At 48.5% G+C, this 15,104-nt stretch overlaps 1 long non-coding RNA gene across 2 annotated transcripts; it reads left to right on the forward strand.

Annotated features, from left to right (window-relative positions):
- The first annotated feature begins 3,901 nt into the window (after positions 1-3,901).
- On the forward strand, positions 3,902-8,478 carry LOC127686975 (uncharacterized). Of its 2 annotated transcripts, none has more exons than XR_007978303.1 (3): positions 3,902-4,109; positions 4,942-5,092; positions 7,557-8,478. It is a non-coding gene; the product is annotated as an uncharacterized LOC127686975 (long non-coding RNA). The 2 variants fall into 2 exon arrangements; XR_007978304.1 differs by having other exon boundaries at positions 3,902-3,994.
- Positions 8,479-15,104: the final 6,626 nt, after the last annotated feature.

Genomic DNA, 15,104 nt, shown 5'->3' on the forward strand with positions numbered 1-15,104 from the left:
GTGTATGAGTACACTATAGCTGTCTTCAGACACCCCAGAAGAGGGCATTGGATGACATTACAGATGGCTGTGAGCCACCATGTGGTTGCTGGGAATTGAACTCAGGACCTCTGGAAGAGCAGCCAGTGTTCTTAACCACTGAGCCGTGTCTCCAGCCCCCACATCTGGCTTTTTAAACATGGGTTTTGGGCTTGAACTCAGGTCTCCATGCCTGCATAGCATCATGCATTAAATCAAGTGCGCCCAGCCTAGCAACCACCTCTGGAGACTAACACTGCTACCCTCAATCGCGGCAATTTATATTCCTTTCATGTGCAAAATTTACTCAGCCCCTTGCCTAAAATATCCAAATATAAAGCCACTATGGCTTCAAAGTTGGGAATGAGGTCCAGGATGTCATCACATAAATCAGGACCAGGCTGCGGATGAGGGCTCCCAGACCCAGTTCCTCAACTAACAGCCTCTTTGACAATGACATCTCTCCTCATTTTTCCCACTCGGAGCACAGGATGGCAAGATGCCCACAGATGACCAAGTCACCCTCCAGTCAAGCCGTGGCACAGAGAGGAGAGTCAGGACAGAAGGCGTGGGCTACGGGTCTTCTTGTCGGCTTCACTGGACTTGCAATCATCCAGGGGACACTCGCCTGGGTGCGTCTGAGAGTGTTTCCAGAGAGGTTTGTCTGAGAGCAGAAGATGCGGGTGGCGCCATCTCTCGGGCTGGGGTCCTGAGGATGAACTGTAGAGAAGATCTCTAAGCACAGCATTCACCGCCCTTTGCTTCCTGACTGGGGACAGTGTGGCCAGTCACCTGTGTCTCTTGTCACCATGACTTCCCTACAGCAATGGACGGTACACCCTGAAACCGAGAGCCAACATAAACCCTCGCTCCCTTGAGTTGTTTTTGGTGACTATCTGGTCACAGTAACGAGAGACACTATCCAAGCCAGTCCTGCAACTCAAGATGGCTTCCCGAAGACTCGGGCTCTGCGCAGTGGTGGCACAGCTGTTTCCCCAGACATAATACGAACAGCAGCATCCTGGGACAAAGACTCCTGTGCTGGACCTGCAGGATGCCTTGGCAACAAGTTGCTTCGATGCTAGATCTATGGTTGTAGTAACAGTCTGCCAGCGCTCTCTCTTACGAGGAGGGAATTGTTTTCTGACACTCCACCCACCGTTACCTTCCAACTTCATATGGCCTGGGTCATGGTGTGTCTGTTTGTGTGTGTGTGTAAATATATACATGTGTGTACATGCATGTGTGCACATGTGTGCATGTGTATACGTGTATGTACATGTGTGTGTGCATGTGTTTGCACATGTGTGTGTCTGTGCATGTAGGCACATGAATGCATGTGTGTTTGTGAATATGTGTGTGTATGAGAGTGTGCAGAGTGTATGAGTGTGTATGTTCATGTGTGTGTTAGAGTATATAAGAAGTAGAAATAGAACTGATTAGTGCTTTGGTAGTATAACACAGGGTGAGACCTTTTCCATGGGCGCTCTGGGCGTATCCATACCCATATTAATAACCCTGTAAACTCTCTGGTTCACTGAGCTGGATTGGGGTGAGATCAAGCCTTGTTCTCGCAGAGCTTTGTGCGGGATGAAACAATATTTCTTCACATCTCCCAAGGGAAAGTAGCAGCCATAAGCGATGACCTTTGTATTCAGTCTGCTCTAGTCTACGTTCAGGCCCAAAGGCCTCCTGTCATTTAAAACATTTCTACCATTTCCTTCTAAACTGGTTCATTTCCTTTATACTTTCCATAGGTTTCCTGTCATCAGTTATAGGCCGGCATTTCTAAATCTTAAAGACCTTATTGTACATTGAAAGTAGCATAAGAATCAGTCCTTAATATTTTTAAAAGTCCTCTCACCTGCTGGGCAGTGGTGGCGCATGCCTTTAATCCTAGCACTTGGGAGGCAGAGGCAGGTGGATCTCTGAGTTTGAGGCCAGCCTGATCTACAGGGTGAGTTCCAGGACAGCCATAGCTACATAGAGAAACCCTGTCTTGAAAAACCAAAGATAAACAAATGAAAGTGTCCTCTTATCCAAGGGCCTGTTGACACAATGCAGATGACTAGTGTCAGAGCTGTGCTCTCCAGCATCCCATGACCCAGGGACAGCAAGTCACTGCCCCCAGGCCAAGTCCCCTCACCCTGTGCTTTTTTTGACTCGGTCTGACTGGTATACTGCTCTAGCCTCTCAGTCCAACAACTCTCTGCCCTGCTTTTCCCTGTACGGAGCCAGGCAGTTCCTAGGAGGGATAAAGTTCCCTTTCACAAACATTTCCAGCCTTGTGCTATATTGATCCCTTTGGTGAAATGGCTGGCCTGCTCTTGGCCAAACATCAGCACCATCATGGTGGGGCTGCTACCGTCCTGACATGAGATCAGTAAGGGTATCCATCGGGTTGCTGGCATCTCCCAGGCTGTGTTCCGCAGGGGACACAGATACCCCCACCACCAGGGTGAGGGGTGAGAAGAGCTTGTGGTGGAGGCCTCCCGCCTGGGCCTGAGCCATCAGAGAAGACAGGTCTCATCCATGGATCTCAGTGTGTGCAAAGGGAAGTGTCTCCTGCCAAATGGAGCTGGTGTTTTGCAGGGCTGTGGACAGGCTGAAATTGCAGCTATTTTTCAATGCCTGGAATGTGTGTAGGCTAGCAGAAGTTAAAAAGGGAATCTGTTGACAAAATGATTCTAAACTCCACGAGGAAGCTGGAAAAAATAACACAAGGGGAGCCTGGGAAAAGCATAGGAGCAGAGCCTGGAGGTGCAGAGGCGAGGGTCACAAGTTCAAGGCTTGACTGCACCACACAGTGAGTTCAAGGTCAGCCTGAGCAACTTAACCAGACCCTGTCTCAATAAACAAACAAGCAAACACATGACGGGAATGTATTTATGGCTCTGTGGTAGTGGTAGAGTTCTTGTCTAGCTATTTGCAAGGCCTTGGTTCCATCTCCAGCAGAGAGAAGGGAGAGAGGGGAAGAAGGGAGGGAGGGAGTAAGAGAGGAATAAAGAAATTTGGTGTAGGGATTTTGTGATGGTTTGCATATGCTCAGCCCAGGGAGTGGCGCTATTAGAAGGCGTGGCCTTTTGAATTAGGTGTGTCACTGTGGGTGTGGGCTATCAGATGCACTTCCTAGGGGCAAGGAAGTCAGTCTTCCATTAGCAGCCTTCTTGAAGGAGAACTCTCAGCTCCTCCTGCACCATGCCTGCCTGGGTTCTGCTACTGGACTGAACCTCTGAACCTGTAAGCCAGCCCCAACTAAACGTTGTCCTTTATAGGACTTGCCTTGGTCATGGTGTCTGTTCACAGCAGTAAAACCCTCACTAAGACAGATTTTAAATTGCACTGTCTTATTAAATGTTCACAGTAGCTCCGCAGTAGCCCAGTGCTAACCTCACTTCTGATTCATGCAAACTGTCAGTTTGGCTCCTCTCTGTCCCCACTGTCCACCCCTGCTCAGCGCTGTGCCTAAATCTGAAACCACAGGGATGGTTTCAACTAGCTGCTAGATTCACCTTTGTCTTTGGACAACAGGCCTACAGAGGACGTCCAGCACACACATCACACTTCTTGCTTAGTAAATGCCCTAGTGATGGGAAGAGACACCGTGACCACAGCAACTCTTAGAAAGGAAAACACTTCACTGAGGCTGGCTTACAGGTCCAGAGGTTTAGTCCATTATCGTCCTGGTGGGAAGCATGGTGGCACACAGGTAGATATGACACTGCAGAGGTAGCTAAGAGTCCTACATCCACATCGGCGGGCAGCAGAGAGAGGAGAGCCTGGGCCTGGAATGAGCATTTGAAGCCCCAAAGCCCACCCCCAGTGACACACTTCCTTCTAGAAGGCCACACCTCCTAATCATGCCACTCTCTCTGAACCTAGGCGGAGGCCATTTTCATTGAAACCACATTTTCCAAATCTTCTTCACACCTATTCTTCAAGATGAGTCTTGGAAGGAAGGACCCTTGGAAGGAAGGTCAGCAGCACTGCAGAACCGGTGGCACCCTGGAAACCCCTCCCAGGGGGACTGGGCAAAGACTGAGACTATGTGGTGACAGACTGTCCTGGATACGACACGGGTGGACTACCAGGTCTTAGATTTCTAAACATCTGGGGCATAACGTCTTGGATAACTTGCTTGCAACCTTCGGGCAGAATACTTTTTTTTTTATATTGAAAATATATTTTTCTGTAATATATTCTGATTAGAATTTCTCCTTCCTCAACTCCTCCCAGATAACCCCCTACACTCACCCACCCACCCACTCAAATCCAGACATTTTCTCTCTCATTAGAATACTAAATTTAATAATCTAATTAGAATATCAAATAATAATAAATTAGAATAAATTTAATAATAAATTAAAATACTAAATTAATAATAATTATATTTATGGTTATATAAGATAGTTTTCTGTTGGCCATCGACTGCTGGGCATGGGACAGCCCTGAGGAGTGGTTTGTATGCCCAGTGAGACTCCCTTGGAGAAAACTAACTTTCCCTCTGAGAGAAGTTGTCAGTTGGAGACAGCGTCTCGGTTAGGGACGGGGCTTGTTTCTGCTTCCTCTCAGCACTGGGACACCATTTGTGCATGCTGCCTTAGCCCGTGAGTTCCTGTGTGTGTCTGTCCTGTCGTATCTGGAGGACACTGTCTCCTGGTGTCCTCCATGTCCTCCTCTTCCATGGGGTTCCCCGAGCCCTGAGGGGAGAGATTTGACGGAAACATCCCATTTAGGGCCGAGTGCTCCGAGGTCTTTCACTCTCTGCACACTGCAGTTGTGAGTCTCTGTGTTTTCATCTACTGCAGGAGAAAGCTTTTCTGATGACGGCTGAACAGGACACTGATCTATGAGTACTGAGGGATGTTATTAGAAGTAATTGTATTGCTACACTCCTTTACCAGAATCCTGGTTTTCTCCTAGGTCCGTGCCTTATCAAGTCTCAGGTTCCTGGCTACCCGGACAATGTTAAGCGTGGGTTCTGTCGTCTCATGCACTGAGCCTTGATGCTAATCAGATCGAGGTTGGTTTGTGCCACAATTGCACCAGTGTATCTTGCAGGCTGGTCACCATGGTAGGTTGCAGGGTTTGTAGCTGGGCTGGTGTTTACCTTTGTCCTTTGATAGTATGCAGAGTACTTTCCAGCAGCTTTGGATGAACTGGGTTACCTGAAAGGGGGGGGGGGGGGCCCGGGAAATGAAATAGAACTGGGAGTGGGGGGTGGGACAAAAGAAGGATGAAGCCAAAAAAGTTTCTGATCCAGGCTCAAAGTTTAATATTCAGCACTGTATTTATATAGGGAGAGCCCACAGACCCATCCTGTCCTTTGTTTCAGATGGATTAGGTTGCAAAGCAAGCTCAGCAGGCAGTCGGCTCCTGTAGGAAATTGCAGGTGCAGCAAGGTGAAAGGCTCCACAGACTCCACCTAGGGGGTTAACGTCCAACTGTGGCAAACACTTAAGGTCGATTCAGCCTGCTCAAGGCTGGGGGAAGGGCACAGGGTACCAGGAACACTCATCAGTAGGGATGAATGTGGCTTCTGCGGGTGTTGTCTGCAGCAGGAGGGCCTTACCATCAGTGTAAGATACCTCCACCATCAGTGTAAGATACCTCCACCATCAGTGTGTGGAGAGAAACCAATAGTCTTGGCCACAGCTTGGGTAGTTTGGGGTTTCTATGGCCAGCAACTCAATTAGATGTAAGCCACTGGAGGTTTCATTTGGTGGCAAGAGATGTCTAGCGGGGCTTTGTCTCCCCCATTTAGATTTCTTCCATGTATGTATATATTTTTAAGAAACTTCTACTATATTAGGTTTCCACACAACCCCTCAAATGGTCCTAAATATTAGCGTCCCTACCTGCATTCTCTCCCTTACCCCCTCCTGCCCCTCCCCCCTGCTCTGCTGACCCCTCCACTCCTGCTGAGTCTGTGTCCCCGTGTGTGTGTGTCCATGTGTGCATCTGTGTGTGTCCCTGTGTGTGTGTCTATGTGTATGTCTGTGTGTCCCTGTGTATGTGTGTGTGTATCTGTGTGTGACCCTGTGTGTGTCTGTGTGTGTATATCCATGTGTGTGTAATGTGTGTATATCCATGTGTGTGTCCATGTGTGTCCTTGTGTGTGTTTGTGTGTATGTCTATGTGTGTCCATGTGAATGCCTGTGTATGTCCGTGTGTATGTGTATGTCTCTGTGTGCGTCCTTGTGTGTATGTGTGTATATCTATGTGTGTGTAATGTGTGTATATCCATGTGTGTGTCCCTGTGTGTGTGTTCATGTGTATATCTCTGTGTGTATCCGTGTATGTGACCATGTGTATTTCTGTGTATGTTTGTGTATGTCCGTGTGTGTATGTGTGTATGTCTGCTTGTGTGTGTCTGTGTGTCCCTGTGTGTGTGTTCATACATGTGTGTCCATGTGTATGTCTGTGTGTGTCCCTGTGTGTGTCCCTGTGTGTGTGTCCGTATGTGTGTGTCCGTGTCCATGTGTCTGTGTGTGTCTGTGTGTGTCCCTATCCATTCACAACTACCTATTCTACTTCCCTTTTTAGGGAGACCCTTACTATATCTTCATGCCTAACCTTTGCAGTTACGTGTATTGTAGCCCCTGGGGAAGGGACACTGTGAATTCCAGCTACCCTGTCTCACCTAAGAGAAGCTGGCTCTAATGAACCAGAATCTTACCCTCACCTAAAGTCTGTGCCATCCTCCAAGCAGAACCATTGCTCAATGAAACAGTTGATGAATGACTTCATGGATAGACCATCTTAATACACTCACCATTTCTTAAATGAATGTGACCTGTTCCCTGTGGGCTGAGAATGATGACAATCACTCAAGTCAAATAGCTTTGACCATAGCAGGAAATCTGTATCCAAATAACTGTGCCTACAATTCATTCCTTGGCACAGCAGAACTGTAAGCTTTTAGCTTAGCTATTATGGAGGTAAAATCCTTTGGTGATGTGAGGGACATTGAAGTGCAGCCTTATCACAATGAACTCCATTGTCTAAAAACTGTTCTTATTTTGGGTTTGTATCTCAGTAAGAGCCAAGATTTTAAGCTCTACTAAAAACAAACAAACAAAAAGTCTTTATCTTTAAATATTCATTTAATAACATATCCATCATTGTTATGATTGGTAAAAAATATGTATTGTGCCGGGCGGTGGTGGCGCACGCCTATAATCCCAGCACTCTGGGAGGCAGAGGCAGGCGGATCCCTGAGTTCAAGGTCAGCCTGGTGTCTACAGAATGAGTTCCAGGACAGCAAGGACTACACAGAGAAACCCTGTCTCGAGAAAAAAAAAATCCAAAAAACATATATATATATATATATATATATATATATAATAAAAATTATTAGAGAGACAGAGAGAGAAGCTGGCTCTGTCCAGCACCCAGGCTCCTCTCTTCACCCTCTCCTCTTCTCTATAAACCTCGGTGCCCGCCCGCTGTTGCCGTAAGAAAAGCAGATGTTATTTATTGCCTTTGCCTCTGGAACATTCTTTAACAGGAGCTATCAACCATCTTCCATTGAACAGGTCAGGAAACTGAGGCCCAAAGAATTGAGCGACTTACCCACATCAAGTGGCAGCCAGTATCCTACCCACAACCTTCCTCCCCTGTCCCCAGAACAACTCTCAGCCTGGAGAGAACACCAGCCGCTGGTCTGTTACATTGCCGGCAGATGTGAGACACATGCGACACATTGCACAATTCTGATGTGATTGATATCAAAACCTACTTCCCGCGCCCCAAGTGTCTGAGAGCAAGATCTGCTTCCATGAGAGAAAACACGGATGTGCTACAGGAGACAATGAAAAGCAGCCTGATTTGCTTCTAACATGAAGAATTTTAGAACCAACTACAGGAGGAAGCCACCTAGGCAGACAGCTCATTTTGGAAGCAATGGCGCCATCTTCTGGTATGATGTGGTATAACACCCCCGTGACACCAGACCCAAAGCATCTCAGTCATCCTTGAAATATTTCATTGATCTTCTATTTGGGGGATCAAATTTAAAACTATGTAAGCATTGCAACCACCTAGAATTAAAAAAAAACTATTTTTCTTTTCTTTTTTTAGGGTTTTCTTCCCCTTCCCCCCCCAAGACAGGGCTTCTCTGTGTAGCCCTGGCTGTCCTGGAACTCCCTCTGTAGACCAGGCTGGCCTCCAACTCAAAGATATGTCTGTCTCTGCCTCCCAATTGCTGGGATTAAAGGTGTGTGCCACCACACTGCCTGGCAACATTTTAAAATTACTTATAATCTGTATATTGATAGGGCTGGAGAGAAGGCTCAGTGGTAAAGAGCTGACTGCTCTTCCAAAGGTCCTGAGTTCAATTCCCAGCAACCACATGGTGGCTCACAACCATCTATAATTAGATCCAATGCTCTCTTCTGATGTGTCTGAAGAAAGCTACAGTGTACTCAAATATATAAAATAAAGTCTTTTAAAACTATGTATATTGATTCCTAATGAGACAGACACACATGTTTCCTGCTCATCTGTAATTTCTGTGCAGTGAGAGCCTAGCTGTGCCAAACAGACTCACGCACACACAGTTATTTTGCTAAACAAGAACTACAGCGGAAGGCTGCAGGTTTGGCATGGGCTCCCTCCCTGGACCTCCAAGCCATGGAAAAGGCACCCGGAGCCATTCACACACCAATGTTTTCTGTCACCAAAGCCAAGCTCAGTTACCTGACCTGAGGAACCCAGGAGTTACATAAGACAGTCGCTAAGTTCCCACGCACCCTGAGGCCTGCTGGCACAATCCTGAAGTTCTCTCCCTTAATCCTTCCCCAAGAGGTGACAATGTTGATCAACCCTTTGCCTCCCAGTTCTGTCTCCCTGTCTCTGCCTTACAAGGGAAGCACCTGGCTGGCCAAGCTGCTTTAGTTCTTTCTCCAGCTCCTCCTTTGCCTGGTCTTTGTCTCCTCCGCTGGGCCCAGAAGAACTTACGTTGCCTAATGAGATGCAGCACGACCTAGAAAGCCTGCTCAGAAAGCCAAGCAAAACACCCACATCTTTGTGCCTGTTTTAGATGATACTCAATGCACACGTGCCCGTAGTCTGCGCATGCCTGTGTCCGAACACCTGCACCAGGGTTCACAGGGGCGAGCTTGGCTTGGGTACGGGTGCACGTCATGGCTGAGAACACTGAAGTTCTGCAAAAGCAGCAGAGGCTCACTCTCCAGCCGGGGTCGTAAGTAAGACTTCTCGGAGTAAAGAGAAACAGATGAACGTCAATAGCCAGGTGTGCCCCGCCCCATGGATCTGGCCCACTATAAGAGGGGCTTTCCACTCTCCCACATACTCTCACCTCTCTGCCCCTTGGGCTCTCCCCCCTCACCTCCACGTGGTCATGGCTGGCCTCCACTCCACTTCTCTCCTCTCTCCTCTCTCTCCTCTCTCTCCTCTCTCTCCTCTCTCTCTCTCTCTCTCTCTCTCTCTCTCTCTCTCTCTCTCTCTCTCTCTCTCTCTTTCTCTCTCCCCCTTTCTCTACCACTAACTCCCATCCCCTACTCTGAATAAACTCTATTCTATACCATGCCTGTGTGTGTGTGGTCCCTCAGAGGGCAGAGGCCTGGGCACCCCCTTCCCCACACCGCCATGCCACACTCCCTTAACCCCCAATCCTCTCTTTTTAAGCCCCCTTCAGGGTGTCTAACAGCATTGTTCACAGGAGGTCTGACTTAGAACAAAGCGCAAGGCACATCTGCAATGTTAAAGTCAAGGTGGTGAGAAATGGACGGCTTCCCAGCTAACCTGGGAAGGCTCTGAGCGATGGCCCTCCCGGGTTCGGAGTTCCCGCCCCTGGGTCCCTGGAGAGTTGAAAGCAGAGCCCAGACCAGCTGCAGAGCAGGGCTCTGGCGACTCCCCAACAGGGCAGCTCCTCATCTTTGGCATCCCTGGGCACCAGTGATGGGCACATCAGTGTCTGGAAATATTCCCACAGTGCATCATGAAAGCACCAGGCATCTCCACTGCCTTTTCCTAGCAAATGTCGCCATGGGGGACGCGTTAGGGTGCTGTAGACCCCCATACCACGGTCCTTGCTACTGATAAAAATGGGATAGCCTCTGGTTAACTGCTCTTCTGGGTGTAAGTCAACAAAAGTACAGCATTTCAGCTCATTAGAGATTTTCTTCTGTAACATGAAAGGAAAGTATTTTTTAAAGATTTATTTATTTCTTAATGTGAGTACACTGTAGCTGTCTTCAAACACACCAGGAGAGGGCATCAGATCTCTTTACAGATAGATGGTTGTGAGCCACCATGCGGATGCTGGGACTTGAACTCGGGACCTCTGGGAGAGCAGTTGGTGCTCTTAACCACTGGGCCACTGCTCCAGTCCCAAGGGCCACATATCGAACCTGACCAACGTAACAGAATCTGCCTGTGGAGTGCCTTCTGCCTATGTTTACTATAACAAACACCATGACCGAAAGCGATCTGGGGAGGAAAGGGGTAATGTCACCTCACAACTCCCAGGTCACATTCCATCACTGAAGGACAACGGAGCAGGACAAGGGGCAGGAGCCTGGAGGCAGGAACTGAGCAGAGAGAGCTTAGAGGAAACACTGCAGGCAAGCTCGCTCCTCAGGGCTCACTCAGCCTGCTTCTCCAGAGCACCCAGGACAACCTGCAGGAGAGCGGCCCCGCCCACAGTGGGTTGGGCCCTACCACATCAATCATTAATCAAGAAAGTGCCCCATTGGGCCAATCCAAGGGAGGCACTTCCTCAGTTGAGGGTGGGTCAAGTTAAAATAAATACAAATTGTAACAAGCACACCCTCCCATCCCCCACGGCAGCTATGAGGTTCCACTGTGATATTGGTCACAAGTTTTCAATTGCACCATTTACCTCCCAAGACGAATTAGAGGCAACCAGACTTGAACCATGTTCACCCCTGTATCCCATGCTGGCTTTGAACCCACTCTGTAGGTGAGGGTGCCCTTAAAGGTCTGTCTCCTCTGCTTCCTCTTCTCAAGCACTAGCATGGTTGGTACAGGGGGCTAAACCCAGGCCTTCCTGTGTGTCGGGAACTCTACTAACGGAGCTGCATTCCCAGTCCTGACGAGCCATGTTCTGCTACAAGGCAGAGCCTTCCCTCCTTTTCCCTCTAAGCCTTCAAATGGTGGCAAACCAGGCAGAGCCATATAGAGTCCTGACTGAACTACACGCTGAGTCATTAATGGCCATGTTTGCAGTCTGAGGTAGATGCAGCATTTGAGCTTGTCAACCCAACAGGGACAGGCCTGCACTCACCTGAGGTATGGCACACAGCTGGGAAAGACAGAAGCACACGTTTAGGATGGCGTTGTGAGCTACTGACCTGTGTGTGACGCACGCGCACACGTGTGCACACACACACACACACACACACACAGATACTGATAAGACGTCCCCACGTGAAGAGCAGAGAACGGAAGGAACAAACCTGGGTGTACATCACTTCACTGGCCACCACCCGGAAGCCCCAGGGTGTGGAGATCCCTCTGGCTGAAGCTGGGAAGAGGCTCCCACCCCACACAGGGGGGAGCCAGCTGCTCCAGCTGCTCGTGAGTCAGCGACCTTTGACTCTTAGAACAAATGCTGAAGAAAAAGAAGTCTCATCTTTGCCTCACAAACCAGGAAGTGCCCAGAGGGCTCAGGACTCTGAGATGCTGCTCTTAGGACACTAAGAAAACCGCTGTCAGGCCTGGAGTCCGGGCTCAGCAGTTACAAGCACTGACCGCTCTTCCAGAGGTCCTGAGTTCAAGAGCACCACTGTCCTCTGGGCGTGTGTGGTGGTGCGCACCTTTAATCACAGCAAGCAGAAGGCAGAGGCAAGAGTCTCTGTGATTTCAAGGCTAGCCTGGTCTACAGAGTAAGTTCCAGAAACCCTGTCACCAAAAAACAAAAAATAAAACAACTCTAAACACACACAAACACACACACACCTCCTCATCTCTGTGCAACTCTGCAGAGATCTGGCTCTCGCCCCTGCCCCCTCCCCACCCCCCACCCCCACTCCTCTTCCTGCTATCAGATCAGCTACTGTATACCTCAGGTGTTTTCTTTTTTTTAAGGATGTATTTATTTGTCTTTTGTATATGAATACATTGTAGTTGTCTTTAGACACACCAGCAGAGGGCATCGGATCTCAGACAGTCCTGAGCCACCATGTGGTTGCTGGGAATTGAACTCAGCACCTCTGGAATCGTAGTCAGTGCTCTTAACCACTGAGCCACCTCTCCAGCCACAGGTGCTCTTTTAAACGTTCTAGACAATTCTCAAGTCGAATGTTGTTGAATTTATTCTTTTTAACTTTTATAAAAACAAGTAAGTCTTCCATGTGACTATTTTCCCATCTGTGGCTCAGGAGCAAAGACCAACACTTTCTTACCTGGGGCTGAGACTTACATCAGCAAAACCTTTCCAACAGACCCATTCCTCCTTATCACCCATCTCCCCACAGACAGGGGACCTGGCTTGACTTCTCCTGATGCTGTGGTAAAAATACCCTGACAAAAGCAACCTATGGTTCCAGAGAGAAAACATGGCGGGAGGCAGGGAAGGTGTGGTGAATGAGGCAGGAGACTGGTTGAACATTATTCCACACTCAGGAAGCACAGAGGCAACAGGAAGTAGGCGGGCTATAACGCCTCAAGGCCCACCCCCAGTGACTCACTTCCTCTGTGTGGAGAGTGGCTTTCCTAGTGTGCTATGAACAGCATCACTGGGCCCCGAGCCTTGGGCTGGAAAGATGGTTCCTCCTCAAGTTCCACAAACATGTTAAACTGGCCGCGGACTGGGGACTAGGTGTCCCAACACACAAATCTGTGGGGACATCTCTTATTCAGGCCATGTCAAGATTTGATTTCTCAAAATTCTGACTTATCCAGTTCACTGTGCTATGGCAATCTACTACCCAGGAAGGGGAAGAAGACCTCTCAGGACAGCTGTCTCAGACTCCTACCGCGAAGTGAATTCAGCAGGGCTAATGAACCTGGGGGTGTGGCTTGGTGTTGAATTGTGGGCCTATCATGTAGGTGACAAAATAAACAAACAAAATGTTACCTTGTATCCTAAAATCATGACAAAACACACAGTTCTAAGGCTGAGTGACTTTCATGTGATGACCAGTCTACAGTGCTAACAAAAACCACCTGTGATTACAGTGTTCCTTCTTGAGCTGGAGAGAGGGCTCCACAGTCAGACCTGAGTTCTACTCCCACAGAAGACCTGAGTTCGGTGTCCCTGCGCCCCCAAGTCTGAGGGTTCTCAGCTGCCTTTATCTCTAGTCCCACGGGATTGGACATCTGTGAAGTCATCTACTGTCCCTAGAGGGCTGGTGTGACGCTGTTTGTACAAGGACTTGTGTGTCACTGTTTAATCCTCAGAGTGAACGCTAATGCAGACCATCAAGGTATGACTCAGACTTGCATGAGATATCACCCTCAATGTTCTCCTTGGTTATGGCATGCAAAACATATAGAAAGCATTCCTGGTTAACCTCTGGGAAGAACATCACACTCCTTACAGGGCTTCAAATGCACATGTTCTCTGTGATTCTGATAGCATCTCACTGATTCACGAGCTTTCAATGGGATGATTCCCCTGCAGCCTACCCTGGTCTGGCTAATACTCCAGCGAGAATACTTACAGTGCTGTTTTGCATATATATACACACACATATACACACACACATATATATACACACACATATATACATATATATGTATATATACACACACATACACATATATACATATATGTGTGTATATATACATACATTTATATATATGTGTGTATATATACATTATATATGTATATATACACACACATACACATATTTCTTTAATCATTTCAGTTTTTTTAAAATGAGCCTTAAGGGGCAGTGGTGGTGCACGCCTTTAATCCCAGCACTTGGGAGGCAGAGGCAGGTGGATTTCTGAGTTCGAGGCCAGCCTGGTCTACAGAGTGAGTTCCAGGACAGCCAGGGCTACACAGAGAAACCCTGTCTCGAAAAACCAAAAAAAAAAAAAACCAAAAAAACAAAAAACCCAAAAACAAACAAAAATGAGCCTTAAGGAAAACAGGAAGATCTGGGAAAAGCCAAAAGCACCAATATTGGAAAAGCAAGTCACTCCACAGTTTGTGTGACAGCAAGGGACAACCACAGCTGTATGTGTGACCGCACTTCTCTCCTGAGCCTGGTACTCCTGCTCAGGAGAGAAAGCCATCTACTAATGGCATTGTCCCTGGAGGACAGAGCTGCCAGCCCAAGCAGGGCGCTGAGCACAGCCTTCCTTCCCAGGCTCCTTCCATACCTGAACAAAAGGCTCCCAGAGCCTTCCAAGGTCTGTGAGGGACCCATGCAGGCCCAGCTGAATGCGCAGTTAATGCAGCAAAACCCTTCAGAGACTAATGTGCCTTTTCTTCTTCCTACAGCCTTGAGGTTGGTCACTGGTAAGAGCTGCCAAGCTCTGACTGGGTCCCTAGTGAAAAGGGGGAGGCGGCAGCCTGGGGCTGAAGCTCTCCTCCCCTTCTTGGGGAGCCCGCAACCCGGAGAGCCCAGCATACCCTGTGTGCAGAGAGGTCATCCAGCCTTCCTACCTCAGGAAGGGAGTGGAGCTGAAGATGTCTGAACACAGGAAGCTTCCCCAGGCAGCTTCCTGGAAGCCACTGTTCACTCTCGGTGCCCCAGTCACAGGAGAAGGCAGCCTTTCTCCTGCCTCTGTGACTTCTAGGCTCTAGGAGACTGAATGTGGCTTCCTGCAGAGCCAGACACACTGGAAAAGAAGCGTCCCAGGTGAGGGTGGAGAACCGGGTCCTCCACACCAGTGTCTGGACCCATGAGCCCAGAGAATCCTGCCAAGACATGGTTCCAATGACTTCCTCTGAGACCCCAGTTCATGAGGAAGAAAAGACTGGGCTGAGAGATGGCTCAGCGGTTGCTGAGTTTAAATCCCAGCAACCACATGGTGTGGCTCACAACCATCTGTAATGAGATCTGAGGCCCTCTTCTGGTGTGTCAGAAGACAGCTATAGTGTACTTACATATAACAATAAATAAATCTTTGGGCCGGAGCCAGCA

Source organism: Apodemus sylvaticus, chromosome 6 (genome assembly GCF_947179515.1).
Source record: "Apodemus sylvaticus chromosome 6, mApoSyl1.1, whole genome shotgun sequence".
Taxonomy (NCBI): Eukaryota; Metazoa; Chordata; class Mammalia; order Rodentia; family Muridae; genus Apodemus; species Apodemus sylvaticus.